The following is a 24,404-nucleotide window of genomic DNA, read 5'->3' as shown; positions in this document are numbered from 1 at the left end:
TCCATGACAACATGGAAGTCATGGTAATGACAAGTGGCTCCACCACTGATCCATTCCCCATTCGGACCAGTGTCAAGCAGGGCTATGTCATCACTCCAGCACTGTTCTTGATCTACCTTGCTACAATGCTTCACCTCACCACTGACAAACTCCCCGCTGGAGAGGAGCTAAACTACATAGCCGGTAAAAAGTTATTCAACCGCCACCATCTTCCAGCCAAAACCAAAGTTCCCCTAACCAGTGTCATCTAGCTGCAGTGCTCTGATGATGCTTGTATATATGCAAACTCAGGATGAAATCCAGATCTTTGGAGACATATGAGAGCATCTGTCTTACCCTGAACATCTGCAAGACGGAGGTCCTCCACCAACCTCGCCAGGCATTATGGAATGAACCCCTGATCATCAAGGTCCACAGGGAAGCCTCAAAGAAAATTGACCACTTCCAATACCTCAGAGTGTCTTGTCAGCCAAAGCAGCTATTGTTGATTTCTCAGACTTTCATCCCACTCACCACCTTGTTCCCTTCACTCTCAGGTGGTGAACAATGATGCAATATGGCGATGAACTGGACAGAGGCAATTAGGGGTCAGAAGTGGGCAGTGAAGAAATTATGAGCCCAGGATTTGCATTATTTAAAACATTGGAAAAAAAATCACTAATTCTGTTGTTGCTATCCTTAGATGCAGGTACATTGTAGTGCCGTTGCTGGCAGCAATGTCTCAGGCCCTGTAACCGGATGGCTGTGAGTGCTCCCCTTGTAGTTATGGTGGCAACAAGTGGAACCATTTCCTGAAGGTTTAGCAAAATTCATTCTCAACATGTCCTGCCAACATTGAATGCAGACATCCTGAGGCCTCTCTGATCCTGCACAGCCTTTAAAATTATGCCACTTCATTTATGTTGCTTAAAATGTCTTGCAGCAAGAAAGCTTTGATTATTCTGGCTCCTGCTATTTCTGCTTTCTGTATTCTGTGCCATTCTTGTGTGAAAGTAATGAAACAGATCTGTCAGTAAAGTTGCAGCAATTATAGCAAATACATTTTGATCTATCATTTTGTCTTTTTGTGAGTGCAGGAGTGTGATCTAAATAGCATAATGTTGCATAATTGCAAGGGAATTTATTTTCCTTCCACTTTGCACTAATAATTTTTTGCCTGTTACCTTGTTAAACTTCATGAAGTTTGCAGTCAAATAGCGGAGAGTAGTTTACTGTTAATTGTATTGAAACTACACATGTGTACCCCCAATGCTAATTTAACCATTAATAGTGAAGGACATTGTGCCTCGGCCCAAACCAGGGGTTGCGTCTTTAGCTAAACTTCCTATTTTTTTCCGCTTGTGCTCATGGTGTAGTAACTGGCAGCACAGGCTGAATTGCCTCATTCTGGGTATGTAACCATTCTGTGCTTTTATGAACACTTGTTGGAATGGATGTGTGTATACATGGAGTAAGGTAAGATTGGGTTTAGCTGTTTTTCTTCCCATAATTGAACCATCTATCAAATGATTTAAAAAATAATTTAAATCTATTTTTCTAATCAACCTGTTCAGAGATTTTATTATGTACCTCTGGATCATGTGACACCCATGAACTCATGCCTCTCAGTCCAGGGGTAGGCATACTACCTCTGGGTCACAAGAGGGCCCAAATTCTGTGCCTAGACTGACAGAAAACGCTGGCTGGGCAAATACATCTATGACTTCATCCCTGGGTGGTCTCGAATCAGCAACCTTCCACTTAACAGCCCAACATACCACCCAGTTGATCACAGATGAATAATGGTCATGTGAATGAGGTAACAAGGATGCTGCCAATACCGATGGAAATGTATGGAGCATGTTTTGAAGAGGTGTTAGAGTGAAGACTAGAGATGCTATTGACATTGTATAGCTGTCCAGGTTAGGCTTCTGAATAGTGGAAATCAGGGAACTGGTAATAAATTTTGGGGGGTGGTCTAAATATGATACACTGGCAGGCATTATTCAGACGCTTTCTTCCTGATAGACGTGGTAATCCTGCCCTGCACAAGGTTTCCTAAAGAAGGGCTTATGCCCAAAACGTCGATTCTCCTGTTCCATTGATGCTGCCTGACCTGCTGCGCTTTTCCAGCAACACATTTTTAAGCTCTGCACAGGGTTTCCACAGGCTTGTCTGTGTAAAGAGATATGCAGTGTATTGATTGCACTAGTTCTATCTACATTCTGAAAGTGTATGATTAGTAATTTCAGCTGTACAAATTAATCAGTTTATTATTTGTAGATTCTGCTGAACTCTTGATTCCCAAATCGCTTGAATCAGGGTTTATGTAAGTGCAGAACTCTAAAGTAGTGGCAAGTATATTTTCTTATTAGACTGCAGCATAGTCTTGAGTGGATATATTTTGATTCCAGTTACTATTCCATTTCTGATTTTGTTGTAATTACTTGAGCTGCAACTTTGTTTGAAGGAGTTACATTGAGATTTTACTGTTATATTGACTTGCTAACATGCTTTATCTGTCAGCAAAGGTCAGACATCCATTTGGATTTGCTTTGCCCCTGAATTCATTGGGAATAGTGTTGATCGGAGAACATGCAGCCCCTTTTCAAGATGAAAGGAAGATACCAGAGCAAAGTTTCACTGACATCAGTGGTTTGAGAACAGAAGAACCAAAGATTTGGATTTGTAAACTGCTTTCAGTGGCCTCAGGATGCCCTGTTGTGATGTCCAAATCCCAGCTGGCGATCAGTGCACAGTAAGATCCTGCAAGCAACTACTAGATAATGGCCAGGTGCTTTACAGATGCTGATTTGCCCTGAACACCTGTGTGTCTTCAAGATAGAAATATTATTCTAAGAGCACAGAAGATTGATAATATGGAAGATGGAATTAATTGAGTAGAGGTAAAGAACAAAATGTGTTCCCTGCCAAGTATGTCAGTGGACAGTGATGTGTTGTTAACTCCACAGCGGTGACAGTGAAATGAATTGCCAGCTTGTTGCATTTTTATATCATTTACCATTAAAGCCGACTTTGCAAATGTAGTTAATTGAAAGGGCTGTTTTTCAAATGAGTTAATGTTTTGTCTTTAAGCATATTTTTGAAGTTGTTTTGAGGTGTTGTTAATGTAGATACAATGGCTTTTAAAAATAAATTTGTTAAAGTTTGACGTTGCTGTCATTTATTATCCATCCTGAGCGGGTCTCAGGAGGGTAGTGGTGAGCTGACTCCTTGAACCCCTGTAGTCCGTGTGGAGAAGGTGTCCTAAGTACTGCTAGGTTGTGGAATTTGGTCCAGTCACCCTGAAGGAATGGCCATGTATGCCCAAATCAGAATGGTGAGGGACAGAAGTGGTAGTTTTCCAATGCTGCTTCTGCTCTGATGGACAGTGGAGGTTGTGGTTTTGGAGGTGTTACTCACGTGAACCTTTCAAAGGCTGAAACCCTGGTCTTACCCCAAAACTAAAAGTCATGAAGGTATATATAAAAGTATTTAAATGTGCTCATAGTTACTTTGCTTTGAGAAAAGCTGGATCGATAGCTTGTGACTTATTGTTTGAACATCATGCGATGATTAGAACTTAGAAAACAGGACTAATAGATTGGTTTTGTTATATTGAAATTAAAAAAAAAAAGTGGTTCGGTGTTTTCTGAAAATCATTTAGGAAGATTTTCAAATTTTTAAAGTTGCAATTCTGCTCTGAACTGTATTATAAATATCTTTACTTAAACCTAAAAGACCAGGTGCTTTTTATAGGGAACTTACTTTGCTGATTTGAATCTTTATGGTTCTCACATGCTGTAATTGGTGTCAGTTACTTTGTGAATTCAATAGTTCCTCTGCTATCCATATGGTATAAATGGCTGGATGAAGGTCATTGTACTGATCTGAATACTTTTAAGAGGAAACAGAGGAACCGTGTTGTAAGATGGAGTCAAAAGATGTGTGTGATTGATGTAAAAAACAACTGCATGATTTAAGGAGCATGGCACAGTTGGAATAAAACTTGAAAAAAATGGAACTCATGTATTTCTTTAACATTGTAAAAGAGGGAATAGATTGTAAGAGTGAAAATGATAAGCTGCTTGTTTTTTGGAAACTGAGCTGCCTTAATGATGCTAGTCTTCACGGTGTAAACCATCGTTGCTAAATATAAACATTCTTTTAATAATTTAGTGGTTAATAGCAAAGTTATACTTTGTTTTAAGGAAGGGGTTGCTTGGAAATTTAACCTGAACCATGTCAGCAAACCTTAACAAGTAATAAGGGTATGGCAGTATCTGTAAAGTCTAGTTGTGACTGTTGTGGAATAAACATGATGATCTATTGAATTTGAATGCTTGTACGCTTTCTTGTGATTAAATCAAGCAGAAGGAAAATCTGAATATGCCAGAACAGTGTTGTCTTATAACAGTATATGTTAGAGCAAAATTTACATCTGTAAAGAGTACTTTTTGGCCTTGGCATTTGATTTTTATATGTTGCAACCAATTACTTCCTCCATCCTTATTATTATTTTCCCTTGTTGTCACAGACCATTTTCTGAATGCCAATGTAAAGCTTTTGGGCAACAGGGAAAGTGGCAGTAGTTTGCGATTCCACCCACCAATGGCTGATAGAGGAATAGATGTAACTTTATATGCTATAAATAGACTATATACAGTATTATCAGGATATTGAGCAGTTTTGAATACATTCATATTGTTGGTTATATCCTCACTTGTCATACACATTATGTTGGCAAAAAGGGACACGGCAAAAAGAGAATTATTATAGTGTAGATGGAGGCCGTGTGGTCTATTGTTCCTGCGCTGGCTCTGTTATCTAGTGCCAATTTCTTGCCTTCTCCCCATGTATCTGCACACCATGACTACCCAAACAAAAATCTGGTGTGCTTTTGAATGCCTCAGTTGAACCTGCCTCCATCATGTTTCTGGGCAGTGCTTTCCATGTCTAACAATTGTTTTTCTCACATCACCCTTCCTTCACATCACTTTAAATGGCACAAAATTGAATTAAATGTGTTGGGAATGTGCTAGATCCCATGATTAAAAGTAATGTAGTTAAAAGTATGGTTCAAATCAGTAAAACCTCTGGAGATTCCAGAGATGTCAGTTTGCTCAACATTTCGCTAGGTTGTGGTTTGACATCTGCTAATCTGCTGTCTTCTATTTTCTTGTGATCGCTGTTAAGGCCGGATTTCTCCAGTGTGCAATGACTTTGTGTAAACTGAATTGATCAACCCCTGGTGTTTGGCCTGGGGTGAGCAGGAAACTAATGTGGGTGTTATAATTGATATGAGCAATTCTGTATCAGGGAGGGAACATAATTGCTGCTTCTGATTGTGTTTGATGGTCTTGGCTGACAGTACGTGTACAAATTCTGATTAAGTTTCATTGTGGCTTCAAGAGCAGAAAAGGCTGAACAAGACATAAGACATGTCACTTGTGGGGTAGGGAAAGTGCCAGGAGAATCCTAGTTTTTGCGGCAGAGGGGGAAAACACTGATAAGGCGTAGAGACAGCATAACAATGTCGGTTTTAAGGTGGGGTGTTTTAAACTTATTGGAAATTGGTTTCACGATCAGTTCAGATAGTTTCTACAAGCACGTCCTGTTTCAACAGCACAAAAGAAAACCAAGGATGATGAAGGCATCATTACTAGAATATTCCTGGGGAGGTGGTGCACATACTTTAACAAGTTCATGGATTCTCGTTTGTAATGAAATATGGAATATTTTGATAAAAGCAAATTACTGCGGATGCTGGAATCTGAAACCAAAAGAGAAAATGCTGGAAAATCTCAGCAGGTCTGGCAGCATCTGTAAGGAGAGAAAAGAGCTGACATTTCGAGTCTAACTGACCCTTTGTCAAAGCTTTGATTTTCCAGCTGCTGATATTTTCCAGCATTTTCTCTTTTGGTTTCAGATGGAATATGTTGAGACTGCACCAATTATGAGAAAGGAATTTGGGGAAATGATTCACATTCTATGTGAGTACAGCTCCATAATATTTATGCAGTTTCAAGACTTGGAAAGGTAGTGTTATACAATATAAATGAATTGGAGATGCCGGTGTTGGACTGGGGTGTACAAAACTAAAAATCACACAACACCAGGTCGATAGCACATTCTGATGAACTACCTGATGAAGGAGCAGCGCTCCGAAAGTTAGTGTTTCTAAATAAACCTGTTGGACTATAACCTGGTGTTGTGTGATTTTAAATATGATGAAATCTATTTGGCTCATAATGCTGGTTATTTTAAAGAACCATTCAGTTTGTCCCACTCCCTCTCACTTACCCAATACTGTCCCACTCCCTGTCACTTACCCAATACTGTCCCACTCACTCTCACTTACCCTCTACTGTCCCACTCCCTCTCACTTACTCCTTTTCAGTTGTGCATCCAGTTTCTTTTTGAAGGCCCGTCACCACTCTTTTTTTCGATAGCACATTCCAGATTACCCTAACTTAGCTGCCGATTTTTCACTTGGTATATTCCGTTAAGTGTTTGGCAGCTTCATGAATATGGAATTCTAACAAATGGAATGATATTGTTTCTGTGAAGGAAAGAATTTTATAGTACAGTTTGGTTCTCAGAGTTAAAGGAGTTAAGATCCTTCTGTACTCTTGCGGGATTGAACCTCTCTTGTAAGAAGAGAGGATCTGGTTGTGGTGGTATTGTTTGCAGCTAAAGATGCTGATGAGCTGTTGGAAATCATGTAGAGTTTCTTGAATGGATGGATACATTGGAGCTATAATAGATATGGCTGAAAAAGATGCATGTTAAAATCATTTGAGTCACTTTTAAAGATTGGGGAGCAGCAGGATGATTGAAGAATAAGTGCTTACTTTTAAAACCAAAGAGCTTGCTACAGCTTAGGGCTTTAGTGAGACCACAATTGAGGTAAAATGTGCAGTTTTAACCTCCATGTCTAACTTGCATCGGAGGCAGTATAGTGAAGGTACATGAGATTGGTTCCTGGGATGAGAAGGTTGTTTTTTGACAAGTTAATTAGACTGAGTAAATCTGTAGAGTTGAGAAGGATGAGTGGTGATATTTTGAAATGTAAAAGATTTTGAAGGGGCTTGACAGGGTACATAATAAGAAATTGTTTGTTTTCTATAGCTGAGGAACCTAGAACCTGGATGCACAGATAAAGGGCAAATTGCTCAGAAGATGAAGGGAAATTTATTGATTCAGCATTGCAGATTTTTGGAATTCTGTACCCCAGGGTTTTGTCGAGTCTCCATTGTTGCATGTATTGAAAGCTGAGGTAGATGTATTTTTGGTCTTTCAGGGAATCGAAGGACATCGAGAGTAGGCAGGCAAATGGAAAAGAGGCAGAAGATCAGCCATGATTCTATTGAACTCAAAGAGCCATATAATCTACTATTTATGTCCTTATGAAAGGACTATTTTAGCTTGTGTGAGAAATGATCCCTTGCTGAAACATTTGTATTCAGGAAAGAGAGAGTTGACCGTTCATGTAATAATGCGCTTGAAATGTTAACTGGTATGCCTAATTAATGTTAGTATGTCATTACTGCAATGTGTACATGTGCAAGATGATCTCACGCATCAATGTTTGTTTTTAAAATTCTTAATCTTCAGTGGATAAGTAGGAAAGATAATCCTATTGGAAGGCTGTTCATTAAAGAACAAGAGAACTAGGCCTCTTAGTCAAGATGACTGATTTTTTAAGTAACTGAGGTGCTTTTCTTTCACTTCACTATAATTTTGTGGATGCAATGTTAAGTAAGTGGTTGCTGTGGTGATAAATTGATTTAGATTTTCTATACCAGGGTACTAGGATAAGGCTGCTACTATTGCTACCTTCATCTAGTGCCTAGAATGCTAATAATTAAAGGTTCCTACCTGCCTACAGTCTCCTCTACATGATTATAATTTAGTGTTATTAGTTCACAGATGTGTCATGATGCAACTTGGATATCTAGAGGAAGTTCTCTCCAGTGTTTATTTGTCTTCAGCAAATATCATCTGTCTAAGAAGGCCTGGTTTAGATTAGATTAGATTAGATTAGATTACTTTACAGTGTGGAAACAGGCCCTTCGGGCCAACAAGTCCACACTGCCCCGCCGAAGCGCAAACCACCCATACCCCTACATTTACCCCTTACCTAACACTACGGACGATTTAGCATGGCCAATTCACCTGACCTGCACATCTTTGGACTGTGGGAGGAAACCGGAGCACCCGGAGGAAACCCACGCAGACACGGGGAGAATGTGCAATCTCCACACAGTCAGTTGCCTGAGGCGGGAATTGAACCCAGGTCTCTGGCGCTGTGAGGCAGCAGTGCTAACCACTGAGCCACCGTGCCGCCCATGGTTGTTCTCTCATTGCTGGTTGGGACATCTTGCTGCATGCAAGTTAGCTGCCATGTCTCCTACACAATAACAAAAGCATTTAACTAACCATAATAAACCGAGAAATCACTGGAGAAACTCATCAGGTCTGGCAACATCTATGCAGAGTAAGCACAGTTAACAGTTCAGATCCATTGAGCCTTCTTCAGAATTAACCACAAAGTACTTATCAGGATTTTGAAGTAGTGTACATAAGCTGTTTGAAGTTTAAATGGTTGAACTAGTTGATAGTTGAACCAGTACACTCAACAGACTGACAACTTTTACTTCTATTTCCCAATGAGCTTTACTGATATTACAATGTCATACCAACAAATGTTTGATTTCAGAGCCTCCTTTCCAAGCATGGTCAAGTAATGTTGAATACATTATATATTTGTGTCCCAATTAGAGATTTGAGGTATCTTTGTAGTGTATTCATTCCTGATGTTAAAACCTTTTATCAATTTTTTGCTGCCAGCATCAGTTATTTTGGAATTAGCACGCTAAAGGAACAGCTGAATTTATCAGCAGAAGTCCTGTACAATTTGATTCAGTTAACCAGCCTGAAGATCGGTCATTCAGATATATGCTGTAAAAATCTGCAGCAGGAGACATGTCAATAGAGAATTTATTTCTACTCTTGGTTAATGTCAGGTGATATAAAATTCAAAGTACAGAGCTGCTCTGCTCCGTTTCTTATAGTACTGAGGGAGTGCTAAGTTGTCCTGCAGACGAGATTTTAAAGATTGGGTCCAGTTTGTCATGCTGTCTGGCCAATAGTGATTCCCAATCCAATCTCACTAAAATGGATTCTTTGGGCATTATTTCATTGTTGTCTGTGCGAGTGTGCTGTGCACAAATTGATTGTTGCAGTATCTTACATTAGAACACTTCAAAAGTACTTGTGTGGCTCCAAAACACTTCCACCAAATCAAGTTCAGGAAAACTCAGGCTTAACTCAGTTCAGTTTTTGTGGTGACAATGTCAGTGTTTGTCATTTCTGTTGATTTGTACATTTTCTGTTTCCATGGCATTCTTTAGTAATTATCATTTTAAGGAACATCTGAACAGTAAGTTGCTTCAGTGTATGCACTGGCCTTTTTAGTTCTGACCTTTATTTACTGCTGTTTGTCTTTTCCACCTTGTTTTTTTTATATAGTCTTCTACACTTTCAATATTGGTAACAACTGGTATCTGTAAATGACAGTTATTTTCTACAATATGTAGGAAAAGTTGAAATATCTGACCTTTTCTCTCCCAGCTTTTGGTATGGGGGGGGGTGTGGTGGTTCTGTCTGAAATACTAGTTGTCACTGTTTATGTTGGCTTAACATGGACATGGCAAGCTACATGTGTTACTCAGGCATGTTTTAATATGCTTTCTGCTCAATATGTCTCTCCCATGTAAATATCAAGGATTGATTCCAGATATGGAAGAATTGGAAAGTTTAACTTTCATTTGAACATTTACCTCCACTACTTCTGTTACTGCCTAATAGCACAACTGTTATACCACATAAGGAGACTTGTTTGTGTCATAGAGTCATACAGCACAGAAAAAGACCCTTTGATCCAATCCGTCCATGCTGACCATAATCCCAAAATAAACTCATCCCACCTGCCTGCACTTGGCCCATATCCCTCTAAAACCTTTCTTATGCATGCATTTATCCAAATGTCTTTTAAATGTTATAATTGTACCCACACCCACCACTTCCTGTGGACACTCATTCCACACATGAACCACAATGTTAGTTTTTTTCAAAGAGCTATGCACTTAGTCCCACTTCCCCAGTCTTCCTCAGAGTACTGAAGATGTCATTTTTTTGAACAATAACTTATATTTTCACACCAATTTTATTGCAATAAAATTAGGATGCTGTATAAATATAAGAAAAATTCCAAAGTGTAATAAAACAACTTGTAGCACTGAGCCCACATAAGGCAATGTCAGGTTACATTATCTCAAACTTGGTCAAAGAGAAAGGCTTTAAAGAGTGTCTTAAAGGCTGAGAGATTTAAGGAAAGAATTCCAGACTTGGGACCCATGCATTTAAAGTGTGGCCTCTAGTATTAGAATGATTAAGATCAGTTATGTACAAGGTCCCAGACTTAGAGGGTTGAGAAAAATTTCGGAATGTAGACAAAGATTAAGCCATGGAGGGCCTCTACAAATTGGTTGAGAATTTTCACATCAAGGCATTGCTTGACCTGGAGCTAATATAAGTCAGTAACCACAGGGATGATAGGGGAATGAGTTGTAGTATGACTTGGACAGCAGACTTTGGGAAACATCAGATCTATGGAGGGTAGAATGAGGGAGACCAGCTAGGAGTTCATTGAGATAGTCAAGTCTAGAGATAACAAATGCATGAATAAGGGTTACTGTAGCAGATAAGCTAAATCAAGATGAAGTCAGGAGATATTACAATGACTTAGTAATGGCATGAAAATGAAATCAGAAGCTTATCTCAGGGGTGAATATGATGCTAGGATTGCAAACAGACTTATATCCCAACAAAGAATAAAAACAATTGAGTGTCTTGTTGCCCACCCCTAATTCTGCTTGAACTGAGTGGACTGCTGGTCCGCTGTGGACCTAAAGTCACTTGTCGGCAGACCTGGTAAAGATGAAGAGTGTGGTGCTAGAAAAGCACAGCTGATCAGGCAGCGTCTGAGAAGCAGGAGAATCGACAATTCGGGCATAAGCTGTTCATCAGGATTCCTGATGAAGGGCTTATGCCCAAAACGTTGATTTTCCTGCTCCTCGGATGCTGCCTGACCGTGCTTTTCCATCTCCACACTCTTCGACTCTGATCTCCAGCATCTGCAGTCCTCACTTTCTCCTAGACTTGGTAAGGATGACAATTTCCTTTCTTGAAGAACAGTAGTGTATCAGTTGGGCTTTTTTACAACAATCACTGGTAGTTATCATGTTTTCTATTTTATATCCCGATTATGAGAGTGCAGTTTATCCTGGTAATCTTTGATTTTTGCTGGGGAAGGAGATTGTGTCAGTAGTTAGGGATTAGAGTTTTAAGCCTGAGCTGGAAACAAATAATGCCTTCAGCTGGAGGAAATTTCTGATCATCTGCTTGTTGGATAAGCAATCTTCTGATTTAGCAACAGTGGAGGAGTTAAAAGAAGTGTCATGGGTGAAGGTGTGTGTATTCAGTGTACACATGCAAACTAATGCTGTGCCTTTTGGATGATGTTGCTGAGGGTCAGAGTCTGCTGATGAGAAGTAGGGAGTTAATAATTGATCTCTGGTGGACGTCCGAAATAAAGTGAGCTGAAAAGGAAGCTAATGAAAACTACTTTCTAGTTACGATTAAGTTAAAAATCACACAACACCAGGTTATAGTCTAACAGGTTCATTTGAAAGCACCAGCTTTCAGAGCACTGCTTCTTCATCAGGTAGCTGTGGAGCAGGATTATAAGACACAGAATTTATAGCAAAAGATTACAGTGTCATGCAACTGAAATGATATATTGAACAAACCTACATTACTGTTCAGTCTTTCATCTTTTAGAATGGGTTGCAGGTTTCGGTTCATTAATATGTAAATCCCAGGACTTCCTTTAAGTCAAATTTTCCAGATAACTTAAGGCTTTATTAAGACAAAAAAGTGACATCTCCGCTCAGACAATGCATTAAAGTTGTGAGTTTAGAATCTGTCTGTTTCCCAGTCTTGAGTCAGACTGATTCTATTTCCAAAGTAGGAATTTATAAAATATTACATGGATTGACTGCCTGCAAATTGTGCACTCTTTGAGCAAAATAGAATGTATCTGCAAATATAATTATGCAAATGCAAATTCAACCCATAGACGTGTGTGTGTGTGTGTGTGCGCGCGCGCATGAGATTGTGAGTGTTTGCTGGTAAAGTGTGTGTGTGTGAGAGATGGAGTATTAGCCTGTGAAGGGTGTGTGTGTGGATGTGAAGGGTGTATGTGTGTGTATATTGAGATATATTGACAACATTTTCTTCTACTTGTATATTGATGACACTTTCTTCCTCTGGACCCATGGCGAGGAGTCATTGAAATAATAACACATTAATATCAACAAATTTCACCCACCATCAGACTTAACACGGACTACTCTTTTTAATATCTGTCTCATTCTTGGACATACGCATCTCCATCAAGGACAGGCATCTCAGTACCTCACTCTACCGCAAGCCCATGGATAACCTCATGATGCTGCACTTCCCTAGTTTCCACCCTCAACATATTAAACAGCCATCCCCTACAGATAAACCCTATGACACACAGGATCTGTTCAGATGAAGAGGAATGTGATGGACACCTGAAGGTGCTTAAGGATGCCCTCTTAAGATCAGGGTACGATGCTCAACTCATCGATTGCCATTGCCACAGCGAGAAACTGTAATGACCTCCTCAGGAGACAGACATGGAATGCAACCGATAGGGTGCCCTTCGTTGTCCAGTATCTCCCTGGAGCGGTGAAACTGTGCCATATTCTTCGCAGCCTGCAACAAGTTATCGATGAGGATGAGCACCTCGCCAAGATCTTCCCTACGCCTCCATTTCTCACCTTTAAAAAAACCCGCCAAATCTTAAACAGACCATTGTTCGCAGCAAACAGCTCAGCCTTCAGGACAACATCGACCACAACACTGTACAACCCTGTCATGGCAATCGCTGCAAGACATGTCAGAGTATTGACATGGATACCACCACTACACATGGGGACACCACCCACCAAAAATGCAACAGGTACTTATGTGACTCGGCCAACGTTGTCTGTCTCATACGCTGCAGGCAAGGATGCCCCGAGGCATGGTACATTGGTGAGACCAAGCAGATAATACGACAACGGATGAATGGACACCACGCAACAATCTCCAGACGGAGGTGTTCCGTCTCAGTCAGGGAACACATCAGTGGTCAAGGACATTTTGCCTCGGATCTTTGGGTGACTGTCCTCCATGCAGACTTTGGAATATGCAACAATGCAGAGTGGTCGAGCAGAGGCTGATGGCCAAGTTCACTGGGACCAAGGGTTCATGTCACACTACAGGTGACCCCACTACACTATCCTCTCTCTCTCTCTCTTGCACACTCCCTTTCTGTCTCATGCTCTTTCTTGTTCTCTTGCTCCCTCTCCCTCTCTCGTTCAATATCTCATTTCAGTTGCATGACACTGTAATTTTTTGCTATAAATTGTGTCTTATGATCCTGCTCCACAGCTACCTGATGAAGGTGTAGCACTCTGAAAGCTAGTGCTTCCAAATAAACCTGTTGGTCTATAACCTGGTGTTGTGCGATTTAAAAAAAAATTTGTACATCCCAGTCCAACACTGGCAAATGATAAGGCAAATAAAAATGGAACAGTCCCATCTAGGGCGTTGACAGTCAGAAAGTGTTGGAGGAGGATGGTGTGATTAACTGTGTCAGAGGCTGTAGTGAACATTAAAGGGAAAGGTTCACCTTTGTCACAATGACACTGATGTAAATTGTGACTTTGATAAGAGCTGTTTGATAAGTTTGAAAATAATTTGCTAAGGGTTGTAATTAACCGGGAGAGACACCTGCTTGGAGAGATTTGGGAGGTGTTCAAGGAATTTGGAGATGAAAGTGAGGTTGGCAATGGAGTTTGTTTTGAGCAGTGGGTGATGGCAGACTTAATGGAGAGGGAAACAACACCTGAAAGAGATCCTCTTACAGTGCCACCTAATGTGAGCTGGGAGGAGAGATTGGGTGCGAATAGGTTCGTGGAGTCATACAGCATGCTGCAGGCCCTTCTGCCCAACTGGTCCATGCCGACCAGTTTTCCTGAGCTGAACTAGTCCCATTTGCCTACGTTTGGCCCATATCCATCTAAAACTTTCCTATCCATGTACCTGTCCAAATGGTTTTTAAATGTCGTAATTATACCCGCCTCTACCATTCCTCTGGCAGCTTATTCTAGATATGCCCCACCCTCTGTGTGGGAAAATGTTGCTCCTCGGGTCCCTTTCAAATCTTTCCTCTCTCACCTTAAACCTATGCCCTCTAGTTTTAGACTACCCCACCCTAAGGAAAAAACCGTGGTTATTCACCCTATTTATACTGCCCCTATGATTTATAAACCTCCAAAAGGTCATCACTTAGCCTCCTATTCTCCAGGGACAAAAGTTCCAGCCTCTCCCTGTAACTCAAACCTTCGAGTCTCAGTAACATCCTTGTAAATCATTTCTGCACCCTTTCCAGTATAATAACATCCTTCATCGAAAAGTATGGTGCTGGAAAAGCACAGCAAGTCAGGCAGCATCTGAGGAGTAGGAGAGTCGACATTTCTGACATAAGCCCTTCATTTAGCAGGGTGACCGGCACGCTGTGGAGGTGGGTCTCGTGGACGTGATGGTTTTGGAGAGAGAATGAGATCAAATAGAGAAAGGTATGCATTAGAGGATTAGATGGAGGAAGGTGAACATTATGGAGGATTTGGCTAGGTAGTCTGGTGACGGGAGAGACAACAGAGGTAGATTGTCCCAATCTTCATGTCACAGAGGTCTGTGAGCTTCTGATGAGGGTAGAGAGGAGAGGGGTTTAGGAATGCTATTTACATTAGAGAAAAGAAGCTGGGCTTAATATGGAGTTCAACACCTCTAAATTGTGAACCATTTCTTCCCTTTCTTTTAGCCTGTTATCATGTCTTCCCCTCCCCCCATCCCAGTTACTGTCCTTTTAAAGTCTGGCAGGAGACACAGCATTTTCTGCCATTCTCACATTCCGATCATTTAATCTGAAACATCAACATCTTTTCTCCAACAGTACCCTACACCCACTAGCCCCTCACACTCTCACCAATTATAACATTGCACTTCAGTTCAACTCTGCTGAAGAATCATCTAGACTTGAAACATAAATTGCTCTCTCTCTCTTTGGATGCTGTCTGATCCACTGTGGTCTCCAGCATTTGTTGTCTTTGATACAGATTCCTGAATTTGCAGTAATTTGTTCCTACTTGGTGTTAGTTTTTCAAGTTCCTTTTTGAAAGTGACTATTGAATCTGCTTTCATTATCCATTCAAGGAATGCATTGCTCTTATCACAACTTCAATTGTAGTTAGAACTTTTATCTCCTCTCCCCACCACCACCAAAGCTTGTTTTTCTTTGCTATCTACTTGAAATCTTTACACTATTGTTACTACTCATAATTTTGAACAACTGTGTTGAATCTCCATGACCCTCTGCTCACTTCTTGAATTTCTTAACATAACCAAAATCTCACTAATTAATACTCTCCACTTCTTCTGATGAAGGAATGGGGATGGTACATTATTTTAAAAGAATAGGATTTTCTTTACATTGTTCTTGGGACTGAGGATGGCTTGTTTCACTCTGGTCCAGCGGGTTCCGAGATGGCTGTGAAATCAAACATATGACCTGCAAACTTTGCCACACACAAGGCAGGTGGTGTTTGGAGAGTCGGCAGTTGGGATGTTTGCACATTTCTCCCATTCCCTCTGAAATTCAGTGCCTTCATGAATTAACTTTCTGCAGTTTGGTCAGTCACAAGGCAGGGACTCTCCAGGGTCAACAGGAAAGTTTGATTTCTTCTGGGATTCTTTTAGGACATTCTTAATGCACTTGCCCTGTCCTCCTGGGAGAATAATTGTTAAGAATAATTGATTATGGAATTTATTGTTAGTTATACAAATGACATGTTCTTTACAGTGAGGCCAGTTTTGAATGATTAGTGCCTCATTGCTGGCCATGTTGGCTAGGGAGAGAATGCTATTGTTGAACTATCTTTTTCTTGCCATTGGATTTGGAGGATTTTGTGAAAGCACAATTTGGTGGTACTTCTCCAGTGCTTTGAGGAGTCTGCAATAGGTTATCCAACTGTGAAACAGGGGATCACAGGGATCACTTATGCTGGTAAATCATGACCTCAGTCTTGTGTTGAAATTCTGGTCCTTGATATTTTTATAAAATATATTTTATTCATGGAGGTTGTATTAGTGAATTCTGAAATATTTCATATTGGACGCGATGGAAGTGCAATAAAATTCAGCCATTCTCAATAGAGCACATTTCACTCTGAGGTGCCTCAATGGACCTCCAGTACCATGATGTTTACTATACACGTTCTTTTCAGATTCTGCACAGTTACCAGTCCCTCTGTCTACAATGGCTGGAGGATCTTGGATAGTTAGCTTTCCCCATTACAGAAAGACCCTATACAGACAACAAGCAAAACTAATGTAATTTACAAAATACTGTGCTAGGACTGTAACAAACACTACATTGGACAAACAGGCAGAAAACTAGCCACCAGGATACATGAATACCAACTAGCCACAAAAACACATGACCCTCTCTCACTGGTATCCTTACATATGGATGAGGAAGGACCCCACTTCGACTGGGACAACACATCCATCCTAGGACAAGCCAAACAAAGATACGCACAAGAATTCCTAAAAGCAAGGCATTCCAACCGGAACTCTATTAACAAACACATTGAGTTAGACCCCTTCTACCACCCCTCTGACAAAAAGAACAGGAAGTGACTTTGTTATAGGAAATGACATCACCAACCCAAAGAAATCCAAATATATAAATAGAAAGCAGGACTTATCAGCAGTGCTTCGCCTGAGGCCCACTGAAGATGTTACTTAGTAGGATGACGAAACGCATGGAAATTAACCTTCCAGCTCAGTGAACAATCCTACATCCAGAACCTCAATCTGAGCTAGAAAACTTGCTAAGACTGACACATTCCAAGTTAAGCAAATTTCAGGCAGACTAGAGTGTGTCTTTCATGAATTGATAATGCTCTAGCAGCAGTTAGTTTTTGTCTTAGCTCCTGTTCCATTGAGCACAGAGACCTCGACAAAATCCTTAGTCAACTGAAGGCTGAGCTGGTACATTGGAGTTGATGAAGAATTTTATCATCTATACCTGCCTGCCTTTGTCTTTTACAATAATGCTGAATGATAGGCAACTTTCACTTCTATACCTCTTTCTTTGGCCTCTCCCCTTGCCTCACCATTTCACTGCAGAATGGTTTCAAAGCCTGCAAAAAGATTGCAGCCCCTAGGAGGGGAGTAGGTATTGTTTGAAATTGACATTTAAATCTACTAAAATAACCTGTTAAATATTTGCAAGCTCCTCTCATGATTTTCCAAATTTATAAGATTTTTTGTCAATTATTTACAGGTCGACAACATGTAAACATAGTAAAATAACAGAGCTAATGAGGGTTAGAGACAAGCATGAGGCAAAATCACTGATGCCCTCGGTTTTGTGATTGAAGCAAAGCTTGAATCTAAGATTAGGTTTGTAATCTGCATTTAGTTGCAGTCCACTTTGGCCTCATGTAAAATTTCTGGGATGCAACCCATGCTGATTCTGTCTAATTCTGAGTTGCAGCGATGATAACTAATAGGCCAAAACTCTCTTGTGCTGCGCCGACTGGCCAACGACTTAACTGTAATCCTATTATGATAGGATTGTTACAGGCTGAATTTGGGAACTTAATTACAGTGAATGACCGAGTTGCTTACTCCATACAATTCATTAGATTGGTATAAATAGGCTTGCATGGACTTACAATCAGGCCGTTTTCTTTTTAATTTCTGTCGTTGCTTGCTATTTAGTCTTGTTAACTGTTTTAAAGGTCTCTAGTCTTTAGCTGTAAGCTTTCTGGTTGTGGAAACAAAGGTCAATATTGTTGATAACTTGTGGGGTTCCACAAAATCCTGCATTTTTGGTTTTGGTGTTTTGTTACCATGGATTAGCTTGAATCTAGTCATGGTGGTGGTTGAGAGGAGTAACAGGTTGGAATCTACAGACGGCCAAGATCATACAGAGAAGGTTATGTTGAAGCTGAAAAGTTTTAAAGGGAATTTTGCTGATGAATTTGCAACTTTTGAGCCCTGGACACTAAATGGAGTTTTCCATAGTTGTTTAGTGCAAAAACTGTATATACTTCCCTGAACTCTGGATAGCATGCAACTTCAAAAACTCCTTTGTTTTAAAGTATAGAACAGAGAATCAAAGGTATCAGAAAGGGAAATGTCTTTGCTCAACTGCAGATTATGATGTGATTTGCATTATCTGAGAGGGTGGTGGAGGCAAGTTCAATCACGGCTCTCAAGGAAATTGGTAAGTAACTGGAAAGAGAGAACTTGCAAGGGTATGGGAAAAGGCAGGTAAGGGAGTATCTGAAGTGCTGTTGCAGGGAAGCCAGCATGGACTCAACAGGCTGAATGGCTTTGCTGTAATCCTTTGCTGTAATCATATTGTTTCTTTGTGTTCAGCACATCTCTATATTTATCCCATATAAATTAGCATTCTACATCATGAATGGTGATGAAATTTGGTACGATTGTATCATGTTTGAGATGCTTTCTGAATGGAATAGTATGCAATTATATATTATTGATCAGGGTATTCTAAGCTGCTTCATAGCTGATCATTTAGTTTAGAAGTAAAGCCACTGTTTACTTAGCCAACAAGTCGCATGGTCCCACCTGGAGCAAATTAATTCCTTGGTTGAGTGCAGACAGGATAGAGACAGAGACTGCATTCATGTAGCACTTCTCACAACATTGGAACATGCAAGTAAAACCATCTGTTGTCTGCTGTACTGACTTGCACTGCATTTACAACGCTAGGTTACTAATACAGCAGTTCAACAGTGTTGACAGTGCCAGTGAGGTTTCTCTGTCCCTGTGGTACTTTTGTGTACCACCAAATAACATGGCTTCTGTTACTGTCTCAGCATTGTCTCCAGAGGAAACAGAATGTGGGTCTGCCATTGGACACAATTATACATTTTGAATGCCAAGTGAAATCTGATAAGTGAAATCCATTGCAAGTCGTACAAAAAGATTTGGAAAATTTAAATTGATATAACACTTTGCAACCCTTGGGCATCCCAAAGCTCTTTAAAGTCAACGAGGTACGTTCAAGGCAAATTCATGGAAGTAAACTTTTTGTCTCACTAGTGGTGGTCCATATTGTTTGTAATATCAGTTCTAACAGGAATGGAGTAAAATTCATTCAAATATTGTGCTGATGTTTGAGGCTGAATTTGTGATAATTCCCGAAGTATTCTGGATTGCTGATTGTCTCAGTTGATAGCTTGAAATAAGTTTGAGCCAAGTTGCTCTACTTTATTCAAGACATTCTTGTGGTCATAAAGTTGTAATATTTGGGGTTTCAATTTATTTCTCAGCTGCTTGGGCTTCTATTTTTATTTGACATTGCCTGATCCCCTTATTTATGACCACATATAGTGATATTGTTATTCATGGTCAGAATGGAAATGCATGGGTCGGTTTCCCCATCATGCCAGGAGTAAGGCCTGCTATATGAGACTGGGATTGATTTTGCACACACAATTTGAATTAAATACCTATCCTGCATTATCTGCATTTTACTGGAAAACCAACCTTGCTTTTCCTGGGAGGAGTTGCTGTAGTCTTCTTCATGAGTTCTGTTTGCTGTAGTTCAGAAATTCCTCAGTAAACTCTAAGTTAATACTGTTTACAACTGTATGCATTCTTTAAATAGATCTTAGTTGATATTTTTTGAATAAACAGAATTATTTGTAGAATGTTGTTTCTTGTAAGGCCTATCTTGATACCAGCTCAGTGTAGTCAATAGGCACTTTGGTCAACTACAATCTACCCCTGCTGTCCAATATTCTGTATGTAATGTGATCTCTGCTGTTGTGGAATGTGAATTAGATCAGAAACAATTCTGACATAATTAACTTCACATGAATAAGTGACTGATAAGTGTTTAGTGAAACAAATCTACCCCTGAAAAGTGGACCCAGCTACTCTTTCCTCTTTGGGTTTTTGCTACTGCCTCAGCATTGTCTCTGTCTCTAGAGGAAACAGAATATGGGCCTGCTATTGGAGGTTCTTCAGGTTTGAACTATTTACTGAATTCCTTCTATGCAAAGAATCTCTGGCATCCACAGCCATTTCTAGCCTTTTCACGAGCTTAGTTATCTCTGGAGTGTCAGTGCATTTTAAGATTGCTTACCTAGTTTTGTATATTAATTATGGTTGGTTATAAAGAGAAACCGTTGAGTCTGTATAGCACAGTTATTAGACAAAATAAACAGTGTTTCGTGCTCAAGCTTTTAGTTTGCAGCAAGTTCTCAGAAGCCTTTTAAGTCAGATGATGTCACATTAACTGATCCAATCTACTAAATTTGAATTTCTATCGTGGATAAATATGAATTTCCTCCTGATAAATCTTTTGAGATTAGGCTCTTGGCTCGTTGATGGCTGGGAATTAACGAGTGTTACTTCAGATTTTAGTCCCAGAATTTTGACAAAACATTTGATGTAACTGGAACATGTTGGGAAACTAACATTTTGGCAGATACTGTCTCCTATTGTAGATTGATGGCATCTCAGATCAAAACCTATGTCATGTTTTATCATGTAGCAAGTTTGAGAACCAGCTTAATATAAAACAAAGAATTGCAAATGCTGGAGATCGGAAACAAAAACAAAGTGCTGGAGAAAATCAGCAGGTCTGACCGCATCTGTGGAGAGAAAAACAGTTCATGTTCTGAGTCCAGTGACCATTTCATTTGTTTGAGAAACAACTACGTGGAACCTAAATTGCATCAAGCACAACATTAGTGGATTTAAGAAATTTAGCAGCACTGTAAATCTGTTTGAGAACCTTAAGACAGGAGCCATAATTGTACAGAAGACATTTGCAAAAGTCAGGGATGAGCTGCTGAGTCTTTATGAAGCTGTGGTTAGACCACATTGGGAATATTATTACACCGTAAGACATAGAGGCAGAAATTAGTCCATTTGGCCCATTGAGTCTGCTCCACCATTCGATCATTAGGTTTTTCAACTCTACTTTCCCACTTTTTCCCCGTAACCTTTGATCCCTATGGCAATCAGGAAAAACCTATCTAACCCTGTTTTAAATACACTCAATGACCTGGCCTCCACAGCCCTCTGTGGCAATGAATTCCACAGATTCACCACTCTCTGGCTAAAGCCTTTTTTCGGGGGGATCGAAGATGGCGGCAATCTGAGAAGATCACACTGCAGAGCCTCGCATTGCAGCAGGAGCGGAACGGTCCTTTAACCCGCCCAACCCAGGTCATCGGGATTTCTTGGGGCGTTGGAAAGATTTGAGGAGTCCCAAGAAACATTTAAAAATTGACTTACCTGTATTTTCAGCTGTCCAGAAATGTCTAAAAAGGGAGAAGGAGCATGGGTCTGCAGCTCAGCCTGCAGCAGCCTCGGAGCCGGTTACTCTCCAGGACCTGGTGAACCAGTTCGGGAAGACTCGTGAGATGCTGGGGAAACAGATTGAAGAGAAGCTGCCTCCAGTCTCATGCTGCAGAAGCATGAGCAGCAGCTGGGAGACCTGGAGAAAAGGACGGATGAGGTGGAGCACAGGGTCGCAGTGGTGGAAGCTGATGCCAGTTCATTCAAGGATGAGATCCAAGCCCTAAAGACGCAGGTTCGTAATTTGCATGACCAAGTGGATCTTGAAAACAGGGGCAGGAAAAAAAACATTCGGATCATCGGTCTGCCTGAGGGTAAGGAAGGTGAGCGGCCTGCGGAATTTGTTGAAGATTGGCTTCCGAAATTCCTTGACTTGGAGACTGGCATGGGAGGATTGAAGATAGAGAGGGCTCACCGGGTCGCAGTGCGGAGGTCGGGTCTGGGTCAACACCCTCGTCCTTTCCTGGTGCGGTTCCATCATTACCGGGATAAGGAGAGAGTCATGGAAGCATCAGACTCCAGGGGAAGGATCCGCAGGCCCTAATTTACGAGGGGTCTAAGATCATGTTTTTTCAGGACTTTTCAGCGGCAGTGATCCAGAAACAAAAATCGTTTGATGGTGTCAAGATAAGACTGAAGGAGCTTGGGATTCAGTACTCCCTGAGATATCCGACAGTGCTTCGGATCACCTTAGATGGATCCATGCATCTCTTTGACACATCGGAGAAGGCAAGAGACTTTGTGGACAAACTAACCTAATTTAAACAATTGTGTGTATAAATATTGTTGCTTGGGTATGTGTTTATCATTCTGTAAAAGAAATGGAGGAAATCTGGTTGGAGCTTTGTTTTTCCTTTTTTTTCCCTCTATTGATAATAATTTGGTTCAAACTATGTTTGGTGGTGGTTAAGATGTACATTTTAAATTTTTAAGTTAGGACATATCAAAGGTTGGGTGGGGTATTTCTTTCCCCTTTTTTTATAAAACAATGTTTTTTTTATTCAGATTGATATTCTGTGGGGTGTTTATTCTTTTTAGCTTGTGCTTGCGATGCGGCTCTAGCTGGGAGAAGTGAAGGTGGTTGAGATGGTTAGATGCCTACTTATGAGCAGTTCGGGATGGGTAGTTGCCCCCTCCGGGCAGGGGATGAATTCCCGTACTCAGTGCTGTTGGCGCTTTATATGTTGGTTTGTTTTCTGGTTTTTATTTTTTATTTTTAATAGTTTTGTATGTTTGTTAAATGTAGTGGTTTTAGTTTATGTAGTTTTTATATTTGGTGGACCATGCGACACTAAGGCACAGCAATTTGTGGTTCGGGTTCCTCCTCTCTGGAATTTAAATGTAATTGCAGAAGATTATGGCTAATAATTTGATTAAATGGAGTACCTGGAATATCAAGGGAAGTCACTTACCAATTAAGAGGAAGAAGGTACTCTTGAATCTTAGAAAGGAGAACGTGGATATTGCTTTGTTACAGGAGACACATTTGGATGACAAGGAGCATCTGAAATTACAGCAGAATGGCTTTGACCGAGTTTATTTTTCATCATTTAATACCAGAAGTAGGGGAGTGGCTATATTGGTTAGGAAAAATCTCCCATTTAAATTGTTGGAATGTGTTAAAGACACATACGGGAGGTTTGTAATTCTTAAAACCTTGATAAATGGGGAAGAATATGGTACTTTGAATGTTTATTGTCCCCCAGCTCATCCTCTTAAATTCTTGGTAGATGTTTTTTCTTAACTGATAAGTTTCAAGTCCTGGCACATCATTATAGGGGGAGATTTTAACTGTCTCATGGACCCCACAGTAGACAGGTTGCCTAAAGGTCCCTCTGCACAAACTAAATAGTTATTGGGTTTGTGTGGGGAATTAGGATGGGTGGACGCCTGGAGGTGTCTCCACCCTACAGGTAGGGATTTCACGTTTTTCTCCAATCCGCACAGATGTCGCACGAGGATTGATTTTTTTTCTGACCCGTAACGCTGGATCTGGTGGCATCTTGTACGATTGGTAATATTGCCATCTCTGATCATGCTCCAATGTACCTCATGGTTATGATTAAGGATGTTACAGTGGATTCAAGGTACTGGCGAATGTACCCCTTTATTCTCATGGACAGTAAGTTTGTGGAGTATTTCTCTCGGGAATTTCGGGCATTTCTAGACACCAGCATAGGCTCGGCTGATAGTTCATCTGTTCTCTGGGAAACTGCCAAAGCTTATGCTAGGGTGTTAGTTATTTCATATTCCACCAGTAGGAAGCAGCAGAAGGGTGAGCAGCAACGTCTCCTTGAAGCCCGGTCGAAGGCAGCCGAGAAGGCCTATTTTGACAGACTCTCGTTGGTCAAACTACGGAGGATTACAGCACTGCGGTCTGCACTAAATTCCGTGCTCATGCAGATGGCAAAGAAGGAGCTGACTTTTGCAAAGCAAAGGAAGCCCGGTCGAAGGCAGCCGAGAAGGCCTATTTTGACAGACCCTCGTTGGTCACACTACGGAGGATTACAGCACTGCGGTCTGCACTAAATTCCGTGCTCATGCAGATGGCAAAGAAGGAGCTGACTTTTGCAAAGCAAAGGTTATATGAGCATGGTGACAAGCCAGGCAAATATTTAGCATACCTTGCCAGAAAGAGGAGTGCCCCACAAACCATTACAGCGATTAGGGAAGGGTCTGGGAACCTAACATGTGATTCTAAAAAGATTAATGTGGCATTCCAGAGATTCTACTTTAAGTTATATCAATCTGAGAATTGTGAGAAGGGGCAGGCCAAAATGGAATCCTTTTTTAGAGATCTGAAGCTCCCG

At 40.6% G+C, this 24,404-nt stretch overlaps 1 protein-coding gene across 1 annotated transcript in view; it reads left to right on the top strand.

The window, feature by feature from the left end:
- nbeal1 (neurobeachin-like 1) overlaps positions 1–24,404 on the top strand; it is a 229,200-nt gene that overhangs the window by 5,258 nt on the left and 199,538 nt on the right. The window lies entirely within an intron of this gene.

Source organism: Chiloscyllium plagiosum, chromosome 7 (assembly GCF_004010195.1).
Source record: "Chiloscyllium plagiosum isolate BGI_BamShark_2017 chromosome 7, ASM401019v2, whole genome shotgun sequence".
In the NCBI taxonomy this organism is placed as follows: domain Eukaryota; kingdom Metazoa; phylum Chordata; class Chondrichthyes; order Orectolobiformes; family Hemiscylliidae; genus Chiloscyllium; species Chiloscyllium plagiosum.
This window is presented reverse-complemented; position numbering and strand designations above follow the sequence as displayed.